The 16,781-nt window shown below is 50.4% G+C and overlaps 1 long non-coding RNA gene across 1 annotated transcript; it reads left to right on the top strand.

Moving 5' to 3' along the window:
- Positions 1-383: 383 nt before the first annotated feature.
- LOC147573178 (uncharacterized) lies at positions 384-14,777 on the top strand. Its single transcript, XR_015245502.1, has 2 exons — positions 384-3,757; positions 11,763-14,777. It is a non-coding gene; the product is annotated as an uncharacterized LOC147573178 (long non-coding RNA).
- The last annotated feature ends 2,004 nt before the right edge of the window (positions 14,778-16,781 follow it).

Raw genomic sequence — 16,781 nt, 5'->3', positions numbered from 1 at the left:
CATGAAATTTTCGGCTTACAGATGTTTGGTTGGTAACACAGTTCCCCTCCAACGGTGCGTGCTCTGTACCAGGCACGGCTTGCTTTCTACGCATGATCTCCTGGAATCTCTGCAGCACCCCTTAGGGCAGGATTCATCATCCTCATTTACAGCCAGGATTAGTGGTTTAGCGACTTGCCCAGTGACTCAGCCAGGATTCAAACTCCCTCTTTTAGCCACTTTGCAATATTGTCCATCTGCATGATATGTATGTATGTATGTATATATGTATGTATTTATTGCTTATTTTTTAGAGAGACGGAGACAGAATGCGAGTGGGTTAGGGTCAGAGAGAGAGGGAGACACAGAATCGGAAGCAGGCTCCAGGCTCTGAGCCATCAGCCCAGAGCCCGACGCGGGGCTCGAACTCACAGATAGCGAGATCGTGACCTGAGCCGAAGTCGGCCGCCCAACCGACTGAGCCACCCAGGCGCCCCGTGCATGATAATAATTTTATTATTTTACTATTCCTCACTAACCAGTAATGTCTCTTTTTCCAGCTGACCAAGGAGGCTCAAAATGGTCATTCTGACCACAGGTCAGTTACAACATTCTGATGCCTGGCAGGACAAACAGCACCGTGTGTCACCTGCCAGTGTGTGACCAGCCTGGGATCATTCTTAGATTGAGTTCTGCTTAGTTGAATTTTTCTTATTGTCCAGTCAGTCCTCGTACTTCATATTGTTACAGAGTATCCAGTGCTTTTGGTTTTCTGGATCCTCCTCAGAAAAATAACCCCAAACCCAACATATTCTCTAAAAAAATGGATGGATCCAAATGCATACATGTGATGCAAATGTTAGATGTGTGATATTCTCAGGTTGGGCAAGAAGGGTGTTGACTGCGCGTCTCTGGGACCAGGACCTGTACAAGCTTCCAGAAGGCAGTGACACAGCTACGTCGCAGGCAGCCTCCCCCTGCCGAGACAGAAACCAAATAGTACAACAACCTGCCCTGTCTTCCCTTGCCGGGAAACTCCTTTGAGCTGAGGCTCACGTACATACGACAGGATTGGGTAGGAAGTTGGGCTTTCCAGTCCACAGCAGGATATTTTGCAATTGCAGTGATAATTTCGCAACACGGGCATTTCTGGATCATGGACTTATAAGGTAGTGTTTTGATGACACTGAGGCCTCTAGGTCAAGAGAAGATCACTAAGCTTCCATTTTTTGAGGTTCCAGTAATTTTTTTTTTTTTAATGAAAAAACGTGCAAAGAAGATTATAGCCCGCCCACAGAGGGCTCAAACTCAGGAACCATGGGATCGTGACCTGAGCCAAAGTCAGATACTCAACCGACTGAGCCACCCAGGCACCCCTCTCGGAATGTCTTTACAATGTTTAATTGAGGGGGGGCACCTGGGTGGCTCAGTCAGTTGAGCATCCGACTTCGGCTCAGGTCATGATCTCACAGTTTGTGGGTTCGAGAACCGCGTCAGGCTCTGTGCTGACCGCTTGCTCAGAGCCTGGAGCCTGCTTCAGATTGTGTCTCCTCTCTCTGCCCCTCCCCCACTCACACTTTGTCTCACTCTGTTTCTCAAAAATAAATAAATGTAAAAAAAAATTAAAACAAAACAAAAAAACAATGTTTGATTGAGGGGCACCTGGGTGGCTCAGTCGGTTAAGCACCCATCTTAGGCTCAGGTTATGATCTCATAGTTGATGAGTTAGAGCCCCATATCGGGCTCTGCCCTGACAGCTTGGAACCTGCTTCTGATTCTGTGCCTCCCTCTCTCTCTGCCCTTCCCCCACTGGCACTGCATCTCTTTCTCTCTCTCAAAAATAAATAAACATTAAAAACATTTTTAAAAAGTATTTTATAATTAGCTTTGCCTTCAAGGGGGTACCAGTGCTGTTCCCCCCCCCCACCATCATGATAAAGGTTTATGGTATTTAAATATAGTACATATCTGTTATTGAGAAAAAGAACGAACCATTGGCAAGATCATGGAAGAGTGAGTTCCTGTGTTAATACGATGCTGAATAGATCCCATTGTGACCCAACTCTCCCTACACTCCAGTCTATTAAATTTTAAGGGAGAAATCTGAGACTTTGAGAGGCTAACTTCTCAAGTTCAAAGTGAATTTCCAGGCAATGAACCTCCCATTGAGACACATATTTGTAACTGTGCTTTCTGAGAACAAACCAAGTTCTTTGGCCACCTACAACCTCCCAAGCAGGATGGAAACGGAGAGCAAGCCAGATCCCCAAGGTAGGCTACTGGGGGTGGCCTTGAACTGTGGATGTTGTGCAGTTGTGGTGTCGAATAGTTCCTTGGTTGGTTCACCAATGAGTTTCATTTGCAATATGCTAATGCCAAGTAAGAAGCTTCATAAGGTACAAAGTGCTATACATTATTTATTCTGATTGTTAAATCTATATAGAGGGTAAGAGAGTATTCATTTTATTCTTTACAATTTTTTTTTGTATTTAAACATTTTACAATTTAAAACATTGAAAAAAATTTGTTCTGACAATATTTTTAGGGACCCTACTAGGAGGCTGGCTGTGCGCGTACAGTCCCTGACCGTCAAAGGCTTACAGGTTAGTGAAGAGAAAAACCCAGTTGCCTGGAAGGCAACTGCTCTCCCTTCTTTGGCATCCTTTGAGGTTTGGTTTGCATTATCCTGTCCTCACTCCCACCTCCCTGTCTCCTTACCGCCTCCCACCCCACCCCCCTCCCCGCGGCCAAGCTGCCCCGAGTGCTTCGGTCATTCAGCACCTTGCATCGAAACTGTTGTTGAGTCTCCAATGTGCACAAAGTAGTGGGGGAAAAAACGGGACTCCAAGATCTAGGACCTGTGTGACCGGGGCCAGTTATTCGACTTCTCTGAGCTGGTCTCCTCTAAGTGAAATGGGTGGTTTGGGAATTTCAGTGAGATAATGTATGCAAAAGAGCCTGGCACCGTGAGTCAGTATCACCTTCCTTCAGCGCCGGGCTTGTCGTGGTTGGCGTCCGAGGGGCGGACGGAAGATCCCCGTCCCCGAACAGCCATCACCTCCGAGACCCCCTCCGCCCACGGCGCGCGGTTCCCGCGGCCGCACTCACTTCGGCGCGTGGGGGCAGGAAGACCCCGCTCCGCGGGTCTCACGCCCGGGAGCAACCCCGTGGGAGAATCGCTCCCAGGGGAGGCTGCTTGGGCAGCACGGGGTGTGTCTACGGGAAGAGCAGCCCGAGGATAAAAGGGAAGTGTCGGCTCCAGGCGCTGGGAGCGAGAACCACACCGCACGCGGTCTCCGCCGTGGCCCCGAGGGCTCCGCCCGAGGGAGGGAGAGCGGTAGGAGACGCGACCCGCCCAGGGGGTTGGCGCCCCACGAGCCGCGCGGTCACCGCCTGGGTCTCCCGCGCCGGGCCAGCGTGCCCTAAACTGCGTCTCCCAGGGGGCTCCGGGGGTACGCAAAGCCAATCGGAGGGCGGGTGGGCGGGCTCACGGGGGGCCTACGTCTCCCAGGGGGCTCTGGGGCACGGCGCCGTGGTCGGGATTGGCGGCCTCAGCAGCCTATACCTGCGTCTGCCCGTAGCGGCCCGCGCCTAGCGCCAAGGAGGCGCGGCGGTGGCCGCTGGTATCCCCTGCACGATGCCGAGAGGTGGCAGTGGTCGCGGTCCACGGTGGCCCGAGGTTGGCGGACGTGGGTGCGCGGGGGCTGCGCCGCGGCCTTTGCTTCCCCCAGGCCTCCACTCTGTAAGAGACTGTAGACCTCGTTCACTCGTGTTTACGGCAAGTATTTACCGAGTGCCCACTGTGTACCCCAGGCCTTGCCCGGCCGAGGACGGGCAGGTCGTGGGGCACCCTTGCCCCGGGCCCTTGTCTCCTGGCTTCCAGAGAGGGGAGAAAACCGTCGTTTCTGGTCCTGATGGGAGCATTGAAAAAAGTGGGTCACTCATCCCGTCGCCAGCACTGCCGTTGCAAGACCCCTAGGGTAGAGATTCTTAAACCCTTCTATATCATTCATTTTGAAAAATGTAGGGAAGTGCTGTGAGCCATAGAGATAATGGTTTTGTTCAGGAAAACACCAGCACCTGCAGTTTCGTGTGTCATTTCAGGGGGTTCATGGAGTTCCTGAAGTCCACCTGGGGGAACCTAGTAGGGACCTCTAGGCATAGATGCTCACGTCAGTCAGAGCGCCCGTACTTTTTCATTGTCTTACATATTTCACCTTCAAGAAAGATCTTTGATCCGCGTATACTGCAGGAGAATCGAGGGAGGAACACTCCACTAGGTGTATCTGTATTTCTAGTTCCAACTTTCTATTTGTTTAAGTCCTTCCCATCGAGACTACTTTCTAGTCTCAGGTTAAGCATAACCAGACTGTCACCTGCATGGTAGTGTTGTTACGGAAACTGGTCTGGATCACCCAGCAGAAGAACCAAGCGGCACTGGGAGATCTTGGAAGGCAGGAGGTTTATTTTACACTGGTGGGCTCAGAGGAGATCATTCTCCAGAGGTCTGAGTCCTGAGCTTAAGCAGCGGGGACAACTTATAGTCTGTTTGAGCACCGCAAGCGGGGTGGGAAAAAAACCCCAGAACAAGAGTCTTGTGGCAAGGACTGGAATTCCCCTATCAGTCCTGTTGGCCGTCTTATAACAGATTTTCCCCTATCATTCCCCCCTTTGATGCCCCTTTAAACGGATATAGGCCGTATTCGAGGGCATCATCTTTATTTATTTCGGGCTGGTCCTTTCTCTCAGTTCCCTGACTTTGGTTGTGACTGTTCCTGACTGGTTTATAAAGTAACAGCATTCTTCTCTGAGGAGGATGCAGGTGCCCCTTTTGTTGGCAGTGAGGAGGTCAAGTGCCCGTCTGTTCTGGAGGGCAACTCCTGCCAGGGAACTTATTGGGCTCTGTAGGGACACTAGGGAGTTGGCCACTCGTTAGTCCCACACAAGAGCCTATGTCCCTATCCCCGTGGCTATCACTGCCCCTAGGAGGACGGGTAGTAACACTGCTCGTTTAACCCAAGCCTTAAGACTGAAGGGTAATCTAAGCACCAACTTTTATCTTGAGAATCTTTTAATCTCTTTTTCCTGAAGCTTGAGGCACATACTTTAGTGCAAACACTTCCCCCACATGGCACTGGCAACCTTACTCGCAGGCAAACCAGCGGACTGAAAGAGGTTACACCACATTTAAGCTTTTAAACCCCCCAGATTCTTCCACAGTGGGGCCCAGATTAGAGGCAATCAATACCAAGAAAACAGCCTATCCATAAGAGGAAGGTGATTGCAGACAGGAACCTCTCACTGTTTCCCCAGCTTTCTGGGGCAACCTCTGCCAATCTGATGGCAAGGAGTAAGAACAGTCTATTTATTTTATAGGCCTGGTGAGTCCTCAAGCTTCTGCCCTGTATAGACCAGCCAGCTTCCAGGGTGTAGCTGGAGCAGGGCTGAAGATTGGACTTGGGTCATTCTTCCAAGTCTGAGGCTCCTCAGGATTGGTCCTCTTGACTCTGGAGTGGTGGGCCCGTGGAGTGATACCTGTGACCCTGAGGGCAGTGGGGGTGGCCAGAATAACAGTATGAGGCCCAGTCCACTGTGGTTTGAGAGGATCTTTTTTCCAGTCTTTGGCCTAGAGTGAGTCCCTCCGTGAGAAGTGATGTACAGGGCATCCTAAAGAGATTGGCGCTTTCTCGAGGGTATCGTTGAAACTCATTTAGGGTGGCCCCTAACGCTTGAAGTTGTTTTCTTATTTCCTTTCTGGGAGGCTCCCTAACATGGAGGGGGCCTTCCATATATTAGTTCAAAAAGGGAGAAACCTTGAGTTCCTGGTGTGCAGTGGACACGCAGGAGGGCCAGGGGCAACAGGTCCGGCCATGGGAGGTCTGTTTCCTAGCGGAACTTGGCTAAGGTTCCCTTGAGGGTGAGATTCATTCGCCCTACTTTCCCTGAGCTTTGAGGCCGGTAAACATTGTAAAGCTTTGAGGGAGCTGGTTAAAGTTTGTATAATGTCCACAGGTCCATTTTCACCGTGGATTGTGGCCGGCAGGCCGAACCGGGGGACAATTTCTTCTTTGAACTCCTGGTGGGGGTCGCGGCGCGGATAAGGGAGGGAGCTGTGTCTACCTCCTTATTAGCTGCCACCTTGGCTCCTTTGCTAGACGATTTCCTCGTGCTGTAGGGTCGTCTCCCTTCTGGTGTCCTTTGCAGGGTAGAACTGTAACTTCTTTTGGAAGCCAGACAGCCTCGAGGAGCTTTAGTATTTCCTCCTTGTTTTTGATGGCCTTCTCCGCCGTGGTGAGGAGGCCCCTGTCTTTGTAGATTGCCCCGTGTGTGTACGGTAGCAAAGGTGTACCGGGAGTCAGTTGACTCGCTTGTCCTTGCTAATGGTGAGGGCTTGGATTAAGGCATGTCACTGCATACCCTGCCTTTCGAACGCCCTCTGTGATGAAACTGCCACCGTCCCTGAACAAGGTGAGGTCTGGGTTCTCTAGGGCCTGGTCACGCAGATACGGGCGGCTTGCGAAAACTCTCTTGGTCACCTCAGAGCAGTCACGATCTGGTTTCTCTTTCTTGGAAGGTAGGAAAGTTGTGCGGTTCAGCGTCCACGCTGTTTTGAGAGTGACCCGTGGATTCTTGCAGAGGAGCCCCTCCTATTGTGCTAGCTGGGAGTTGGAGAGGCGTGAGAGATGTGACAGCATGGGGAACCTTAGTTCTTGTCCCAGGGTGAGTTTCTCTGCCTCCTTAATGAGCAGAACTGTGGCCGCTTGTGCCCTAAGGCCTAGTGGCCATCCGCTGCCACTGGGTCCATCCTCTTCGACAGGGCCAACAGTCTGTGTGAGAACCCTGAGGATGACCTTTTCCTTCTCATGCACAAAGAGAATAAAGGCTTTTCTATATTCGGCAGGCCAAGGGCTGGTTCCTGCCCCAAGGCGGCCTTTATCTCTAGGAAGACAGCTTTGGCCTCCTCTGCCAGACAGGGCATTCTCGATCTGGCCCTAACAGGAGATTATAGAGAGATCTTGCTATTACTGAGAATCTGGGAATCTGGATTCGGCAGAATCCCGCAGCCCCCAGGAATTCTTGTAGCCCCCTCTTAGTTTGTGTCTGGGGTAGGGAAGTGATGACCTTCTTTTTCTCCAGCTCTAGAGCTCTCTTTCCATGATACCTGATACCCTGAGTTCGACAGAAGTTGGAGGAGGGCCCTGTGCCCTCTGTACAATTCTCTTGGGTATTGCTGGCAAGGAGGAGCTCATCTGCATACTGGAGAAGGGTGCAGTGTGTGGCCTCCCTTTGAAAGCCAGCGAGGTCTCTGGCCAGTGCCTCCCCAAAGAGGGCAGGTGAGTTTTTTAAACCCTTGTGGGAGGCACCTCCAAGTCATTTGCATCTGACGCCCTGTGTCTGCTTCGGTCCGCTTGAAGGCAAACGAGGGTTGGCTTGGGAAGGAGGGGGGGGGGGGCAGGCGGAGGCAGAAGAAGACATCCTTTAAGTCTAGGCAGGTAAACCATCTGGCAGAGCCTGGAATCTGGCTGAAGAGGGTGTATGGGTTCGGGACCACTGCGTGCAAGGAGACGGTCACTTCTTGAATTGGGTGGATACCCTCCTCCCAGCTTCTTGACTGGCAAAAGTGGGGTGTTCCAGGTTGATTGGCATTCAGCCAGCATGCCTGCTTCTTTGAGTCTTGTCAGGTGTTCTTGGATGCCTGCCCTTGCCTCCTGTGGGAGGGGGTATTGCCACTGTCTCTGCGGTCGAGCCCCTGGGATTAATTCTACAATGACAGGGGCCGGTGGTGGGCAAGTCGGTGGGGGGGTGGGGGCGGGGGTTGTCCTAGGCCCATACAGTGGGGAGGGCAGTCCTGAATTCAGGTGGGCTGCTCGGTTGGGCCTGGGCACAGGAGAACCTCCATTTTTTAATTCAGTTGGAGGCTGGTGCGTCTTTTGGCCCAAAGGTTATTTGGGCCCCCAGCTTTGAGAGTATATCCTGGCCGAGGAGAGGGATAGGGCACTCAGGTAGGTAGAGGAACTCATGCCGTACCGTGTGGCCCCCGAGTTTACATAAAAGTCGTAGTTTGGCCCCCTACTTTTATTTTGACTGTGGGCTCATGGGGGCCGAGAAGAAGTGAGCCTGGTCCCCCTCAATCTGAATCTATTCCTGCCAGGCCTATGAAGTCTTTTTTGCAGGGTTCTTGTGCATATCGGTTGGGTTTCAAGGGCCTTTACCTGGTTGGGACATTTATTCTTTTAATGTCCTTTTTCTTTGCAGTGGGCACATTGATCGCTTGCTAAGGAGGTTTTGGGCTTCCCCCTTTTGGCAGCTGGACCTTCCCTGTCCTTTTGTTGTGGCTCTCTTGTGCCTCGAGGTCAAACGGGTGTAAGCCTCGCGTAGGCCTTCATAATAATCCCCAGGGGATTCCCCTTGGGCTGGGCAGACTCACGGGCTTCTTAGCCCCTGCTCGGATCCCCTGGAGGAGAGCCTCTTGGTACCGGTGGCTGTGGACCGGCACCTGGAGAGTGCTGTGCCTGGCCGAGGGCGCAATCTGGCCACTGGTCCAAGGGAGAGAAGATCTGCTGGGTCCAGAGGTGGTGGGGAGACCGAAGGTGGCGGAGTATCGGGAACCGGGAGGTTCATATGGTGGGGGCAAGATTGGTTCTTCCTCTGGATCGCCAGTGAGAACCTGTGGAGGTTGGGACTTCCGTTGACCTTCCTTGAGCTACTTTGTCGAGGTGACGAAGACCCTAGCCTGTCCCTGTTTGTTGCAGGTAGATCACACGCAAGGGGGAAGGGTTTGTGCAGTCTCTAACGAGGAGTCGATATATGGGAGCTGATCAGGGTAACCTGGGTCTGTGGCGACAACATGCCAGATGTGGCAGACCGTTGGGACATCTAAGGTTCCCTCTGAGGGCCATCCTACACCAAGTCACATAAGGTCCTTAACTTGCCGGTGGTTATATTAATTCCATAGTCTCCTGAAAACACCTTTTTTTCTCTGTCCCGACCCCATAATGTTCCTGTGAGACAGAGGTGTAAGGGTGCCCCCTCTAATGAGGAGACCAGTCAGATGCCTGTCTGGCCGTGTCCCGAAGGAACTTGGGTGACACTTAGCTGTAGCAGTCTCAGCTTTGTGACTTACGATCGGAAACTATTCCGATGCCGGCATAGACTGTGTGCTGTTCACCATGGAATTGCAGATGGGTCCACTCAGACTCCGTGAGCTTTTGGGGACCTTAAGGGTGCCCGCCCGTGGAGCCACAGAATCGAACTCAGCAGGCAAGCCGGACCGAGTCGCACATTCACACTCACGTACACACCAGAGGTTGCTACATTCCCTCCCACAGAATTTCTCCCTGTGAGACCACTGAGGTCTCCGGGGAATGATCAGGTTCCCCTTCCACCACTATGGGTGGGCTGGACAGGACAGAATTGGGTCCCAGGCCTTCTGGTATTCGACCTTGGGTCCAGGGCCTCACCTGCTAAGTCTCCTCGAGTCCGGCGGGAATGGCAGAGCAGGCTGGCCCGAGGCTACCGAGCGGGAGACTGCCGAAATCCAGTCAGGGTGCGCCTTCTCCCTTGAGGCTCCTCGTTCCGTCACCGCCTCTCCATTTTCCCAAACCGGTGGCAACAGTGGGCCAGCGCGGTTGGGTTTCCCCTTCAGGGAACCAAATGTTACATAACCTGGTCTGGATCACCAGCGGAAGAACCAAGCGGCACATGGAGATCTTGGAAGGCGGGAGGTTTATGTTACACCGGCAGGCTCAGAGGAGATCATTCTCCCGAGCATCAGCAGCGGGGACAATTTACAGTCTGTTGGAGCGGGGCAAGTGGGGTGGGAAGAAGAACCCAGAAGGAGAGTCTTCGGGCAAGGTCTAGAATTCCCCTGTGAGTCCTGTCGGCTGTCTAGTAACAGATTTTCCCCTATCAGTGTGAGGGGCACCTTCTTACTCAAATCCTCGTCAACCTTGTGGAACATTCCCTTGCCTGCCACACTTGGCAATTAGTTAGAAGCCATAAACAACCTAGCCTATCACCAGACCACTGGCCGAGTAAATTTCGGTGAATCTGCTCCATGGACTGCGCTGCATCTGTTGGAAATGTGCCGTGGTTTTCCATGTGCTCATGTGCAGAGATGGTCACTACAGAACTTGACTAAAAGCGTGTTTATGGTACAATATGGCACTATAATCCCACGTTTGTAAAAAGTATGAAAAATATTTTCAAAATTCCAGTATCTGAAGCGAGACAAGAAATAACATGGCACCTGTAGAAAGTAGAATTAGAGACAGGGGCTGTGGTTTTCACTCTGTGCTCCATACATTTTTGTGGTTTTCAATGAACATTTAAACTTTTTGTGACACTTGAAACATAGTCCGTAAATATATTCAACATGGGGCTTGAACTCATGACCCTGAGATCGAGAGTTGCATGCTCTTAGGACTGGGCCAGCCAGGTGCCCCTGCTCATTATTCTTTATAACAAAAACTTAAGTAAAACCTCATTAACTGGAACGCTTTTTTTTCATTGCAGTGCAGAGGAGTAGGAAAATGATTTTTAAAATGCAGGCTGTGCCCACAGAGAAACACATGTGTGAGATTTTCAAATAATATGTGAGGTTTGCCAATACTGGAGAAACAGAACAGACCTGCCTCTGAAGTTAAACGCACGGCACAAACCTACCTCTAAACTTAAACACACATACATGCACACACGCACACACGTGCTGCAGGCATCAAGTTAATGCAGATACAGACTTAAGGTCTCAAGCCTTGACTCCCTTGATGTCACACAACAGAAGCCACAATTTAAAAAAATTTGAGCTGAAATGACGGTAAGGCCACTTGCCCAGGAAGGTCTTAGTGTTTGCACGAGAGCCTTCACACAGGGCGTGACCTAGCTGTGCATCCCCAAGCTCACGTGGCACTTCTGCTTCCTGGAGGGGGTGCCCTCGCACGTGGTCTCTGGGGCTGGCGGTAGAAGCACAGTGGACACTCCCCTCCCACCCCCCACCCCAAGGACCATCTGCAGAAGACAGCAGTTTGAAACAGTTCTTAATGCTGCAGGCAGTAGTTAGGAGACAACAACCTTGTAAGTCAAAGCTAAAATCAGACATCAAAGACCACACAGAACATTTTCCAAGATTGATCTAGTGGTGGCAGGAGGGTATCAAAACACCAAAAATCATAGCTTTGGAACTGCCACGGGTGACACTTAACGGTTGAAGCTAACGTATATTAGCACTAAATTTATGCGTGATGTAAGAATCCTGTGAGTGCCTCATATGCCTTCATAGCACAGGCTCCAGGGCCAGACTGCCTCAGTGAGAATACAGTGCCTTCCGTTAACCAGTTGTGTGGCCCTGGCTGAGTGATGTACCTACCCACTTATTCAGCCTTGAAAAAGAAGGAAATTCTGATACATGCTATAGCATGGATAAATCTAGAAAGCGTTATGCTAAATGAAGTAAGCCAGACACGAAAGAGCAAATGTATGATTGTACCTATATGATGTACCTAGAGTATTCAAGTTCGTAGAGACAGAAAGTAGAGTAGTCATGATCAGGGCCTGGGAGGGGAGGGGAGTGGAGAGTTATTTAGTGCTTAAGACTTTTCCATCCAGGATGATGAAAAAGTTCTGGAGACGAGTGCTGGTGATGGTTGTACAATAATGTGAACGTACTTCATGCCACCGAATTGTACACTTAACAGTAGTTAAAATGGTAAATTTTAGGTTCCATTTTACCACCCCAAAAGCCTAAAAAATGCACATACCCGTTGATTCAGTTATTCTGTTTCTAGGACTATCCTAAAGAAATGGCTGGATGTATGCAAAGTCGCACTACAAGATGTCCCTCACAGAATTGCTCATGAAACCAAGAATTGAAAACAACCTAAATGTCTACCAGTAGAAGAGATAGTAAGTACAAGTGTGGTATGCCCATCCCGTGGCATACCGTGCACCTGATGAGAGTACGCAAGGCCTGTGCATCTTGATCCACGCGCACTGTTGTTATTTTAAAAAACTGGGAAAATGTGTATCGCGTCACACGTACACATAACAAATACATATACGTGCGTAAACACGTCAGGAAATGGGTAGGATGTACAGCCAGCTGTTACCTATAAAAAGGAGAAAAAGTGAAATGAGGGGGTGATGGAAAAGTTTCCCCATTTTCTTTGTATACATCTATATTCTTTGAATCTTGTACAATGACTTTATTTATGTACTACTGTGGTTCTGGTTATCTATTGTTGCATAACCAACACCCCAGAAGTTAGTGGTGTAAAAACAGCCTTTCTCCTCTCACAATTTTGTGGTCAGGGTTTTGAGCAGGGCACAACAGGGACAACTCATGTCTGCTCCGTGACTGGAGCTTCAGCTGGGGTGGCTCCCATGTCCAGAGATTGCTGGAAAGGAATGGGATACTTGACTGGGGTTATGTGTCTGTGGCTTCAGTACTGGCTGTCTGCTTGGTTCTTGCCCCCCTTGTGTCTGCTGGGACTGGAATATCCAAGTGACTTCTTCACCTGCGTGTGGCGTGCCTGCGCTGGGCTGTCTGGAACAGGTAGATTGCTGCACGTCTGTCTCTGTCCGTGTGCGTAGCTTGGGCTTCCTCATGGCATGGCGGTCTCAAGATAATCAGCCTTCTTAAATGGCGGCTGGTGTTCTCAGAGGTAGCATTCCAGGAAGCCCCAGGTGGTGGCTTCAAGACTTCTTAGATAGGCCCAGAAGGTCATGTCCACTTCATTCTGTTGCCCAAGCTTGTCACCAAGGCCACTCTAGGCACCCCTTGTCAATAAGTAATAAGGAATTTGCGGCCATTTTTAACCTACCACACTTAACGTGATGTTAAAAGACTTTCAACAGGAAATTCAACCTGACCCATGACTTATAGTGACCTTCATTAAAGCAGAGCACACCCACCTCTTTCGTTTCTTTTACCAGTCACTGCAAACGGAGTCTCTTTGGAAATCCTCTACTGGGCCTGTTGCTTCCTTCCAAGTTTCTTATGCCATTCCTCAAATTAATGTCCAGGTCAGTGGTTTTCATCTCTGGCAGCACAGTAGAGTCATCTGGAGAGCTGTAAAAAATCTTGATGCCCAGACCAAATACATCAGAACCTCCAGGGGGTGGCACCCAGGTTCTGTGGTCTGAAAGTTTGTGTCTTCTCAAAATTCCTATGTTGAAATCCTAATGCCTGGTGTGATGGGATTAGACTGTGGGACCTTTGGAGTTTCTTGGGTCATGAGGGTGGATCCCTCATTAATGGGATTAAACCTCTTATAAGAGAGACCCCACAGAGCTCCCAAGCCCCCTCTACCCTGTGAGTACTAAAGGTCAGCAGTCTGCAACCCAGAAGAGGGCACTCCCCTGACCATACCGGCACCCTGATCTGCTGCGACTTCCAGCCTCCAGAACTATGGCAAATAAATTCTGGGGGGTGCCTGGCCGTTTCAGTCAGTGGAGCATGGAGACTCTTGATCTTGGGGTTATGAGTCTGAGCCCCACATTAGGCATCGAGATTATTTAAAATAAAATCTTTTTTAAAAAAGAAAGAAATTTCTGTTGTTTATAACCCACCCAGGCTGTAATATTTTGTTATAGCAGCCCAAATGGACTAAGACAGCGGGTCTCAGAGTTTTTAATTTTTTTTAATGTTTATTTATTTTTGAGAGAGAGCGTGCGTGTGCACACAAGCGCCAGCGAGCAAGCGGGGGAGGGGCAGAGAGAGAGGGAGACACAGAATCCGAAGCAGGCTCCAGGCTCTGAGCTGTCAGCACAGAGCCTGACGCGGGGCTCCAACTCACGAACTGTGAGATCATGACCTGAACCGAAGTGGGAGGCTTAACTGACTGATACCCAGGCGCCCCCTCAGGTGTTAGAAGTTTTTAAAGCTCTGCAGATGAATCCATTGTTTACAAGAATCGGAACCACTGGTCTAGACTGTGAGTAACTGACCCGGCACCAGCGGTTTCAGAAGTGGCTGCTTAGCACTTGTCAGCCAGCAGTCCTCGTTGGCAAAGCGATGGGTTGGCTGTACGCACCTGGCCATGGAATTGCGAGAAGCTTTGGCTGATAGTGAGCCTGCGTCCTCCCTTTCCAGGGCTGAGCGCTGTGCGCCATGGAGCCCCGCTCAAGCTCTGCATCTTTCACCCTCTGGCCACAGCCAGCTCCGAGGATGAAACGTCTTGGTAAGCGGCTTCTGTCTGTGCTGGGTCTGATGCCTACTCTCTAAGTCCTCTGCCCAGGGACCTTGTTGAACAAAACCGTTGTAAGGACAGAAAGCACGGCACTTTCTGAAATAGCTTCAGTCCCACAAGCTGCCTGCTTGCTTCCCAGGGGAAGCTCTACGCTGTTGGAGCTGCCTGATGGAACTGCAGAGGGAACTTGCAGACCCTGAGTTTTGAGGAGGAGACAGAGGGGAGCCTTTGAGAAGTACAAGTCTCATGTGAATGGCTCGTCTGTCTGCCAGCAGGGTCTTGAGGAAAAAAAATACAAAGGCCTGAGGGGTACTCCCAGCATCGCAGAGCAGGCGGGGTGGACAGGAAGCCGTGCCAGGGCCAGGACCCCGGGTCCCCACCTCTCGTGTTCCCTGCCGCCCTCCCCGCAGCAGAACCTACAGCTTTCTTTCTTCCCTTTGTTGTTGGAAGAGACTTCTTCTTGTGGCTGGAGCACACACCCTGCTTCAAACCAACAGCCAGATTGGCTGGAATAACCTTGGGAGATAGATTTTTAATAACACAGAACATAAATACCGATGTCACCATCCATATTTAACATCACCATAATTAACAAATGTGATGTCTACTTGCTTGATTTTGTTATTTCTTTTTTTTTTTTTTAATTTTTTTTTTCAACGTTTATTTATTTTTGGGACAGAGAGAGACAGAGCGTGAACAGGGGAGGGGCAGAGAGAGAGGGAGACACAGAATCTGAAACAGGCTCCAGGCTCTGAGCCATCAGCCCAGAGCCCGACGCGGGGCTCGAACTCACGGACCGTGAGATCGTGACCTGGCTGAAGTCGGACGCCCAACCGACTGCACCACCCAGGCGCCCCTTGATTTTGTTATTTCTATTTTGTGAGAAGGCACCTCCGGACTGTTCACGTGTTGAGAGCCTACATGTGGTGCCCTGAGGCAGCCAGACTACTTCCGTGGGCTTCTCGAGCTCATTCCTCTAGTCAACCAGGTTGGCTGGGGGCCCTCTAGCATTTGGACAACCCTGAGAGAAACCTTGAAGAGGAGGACTCCATCCTGCCCAGGGGGAACTATATTGTCCCAGGAGACAAGGCAGTGGAAGCGTGCCCCATCCCCGAGCACATGGCGAGGGGCCACTGGTTCTTTCCTGCTGGCCTCCGCTCTCCCTGCCCCCCAGGAAAGGGCCCCCATTTGGGAGAGATGAAAGAGTTTGTACAGAATGCAAAGTAGGCATGGACAGGCCTCTCGGGGGCCATTTGGTAAGGTCTCACCTTCATGAAAGGTCTCACCTTTTTAAGTTCTTTCCACCAAAACACCTAGTTGTGTTCTTGTGTTGGCTGTTAAAGATGCTAGATGCAAGCACGTAAACTATACCACACTTTTTATAATATTTAATTTTCTAGGAGCCTTAAAAAATGCGGGGGGATAGGCTTTGCTAGACCTCTAAGAAGTCCTGTCTGACCAACTGGAAAAGACAGGTTGGACCTGTCTCATTCTGGGGATAGAAAAATCCCCCATCTGAGTTGTTCAAACACCCAGACTTGGGGGCTGACGGAACTGATCCTAAGTGCTGAGGAGAGGCCAAGAGCTGAGCTCCCCTTTCCACATTGTTCTCCATCCTCACCGGGCACTTGGGGAGAGGAAACATGGAGCTGGGCCTGGAAGCTTAAGTCTGAGCTGTGGGTGTTTCTGAGATTATTCTGCCCAGATCACTAGGCTAGGAGAGAGAGAGGATTTCAGGACAAGTACTCATTTCAGAATTAAAGACCACAGAGTTTCCAGGAGGGTCCTTTGGACCTTTCTTGAGGAATGTGAAGGTGTCTGCAGGTGCAGGAGGGCCAGGTGTACTGTCTCTTGCCACTCCCCTCCCATGTTGTGAGCCCCTTGGCCTAGTCACCAGTCTCTTCCCCGATTTCCTTGATTTTAGCCTAGACAACACACTGTGAAAGAATCCCTGCAGATTCTGGAAGGTCACAATCGAAAAAATCTTAACGTGGTCCCTGCAGGTTTTTTTCTGCTTTCTAGAAGATAAACAGCTATGGCCTCTTTGGGAAGACAACTCTGGAGTAAGGGATGAGGCCTCTCCAAGGCCCTTTGGCCTCCTGTTCTCACTGCTACCTTTAATACCTAGGGAGCTGTTAACAGTTGCTATATAAAGTCCCTAGAATGTTTTTGTTTGTTTGCTTTTACAACCTCTTAACAAGGGAAGAAGAAGTAAAAAAAAAAAAAAAAAAAACCCACAGGGAGGCAGAATGGGAAGCCACTCAAACTCCTCTATCTCACTTCCCCTTCACATAAGCACAGGGGTGCTTCCAAAGATCCAAAAATACTTGAGAGGTCCAAGAGTACATTTGTGTCCTACAAATAGAACCCTTCTTGTCTAGGGCTTTGGGGACACTTAACAAGCCTTTTCTATAGGAAAACCTATATGAACTTTTCAAAGCAGAGTAGAATGAACCTCATGTTCTAATCAATGCAGAAAAAAATCTGGGGGGGGGGTTGCTGAGAGAGAGAGTGCACACACGAGCAGGGGCAGGGCAGAGAGAGAGAGAAGGAGAGAGATAGAATCCCAGGCAGGCTCCACACTGACAGTGCAGACCCTGACATGGGGCTAGATCT

Source organism: Puma concolor, chromosome E3, assembly GCF_028749965.1.
Source record: "Puma concolor isolate L17-30 chromosome E3, mPumCon1.1.hap2, whole genome shotgun sequence".
NCBI lineage: Eukaryota > Metazoa > Chordata > Mammalia > Carnivora > Felidae > Puma > Puma concolor.
The sequence above is the reverse complement of the archived record's forward strand: the minus strand, read 5'-3'. Positions and strand labels throughout refer to the sequence as shown.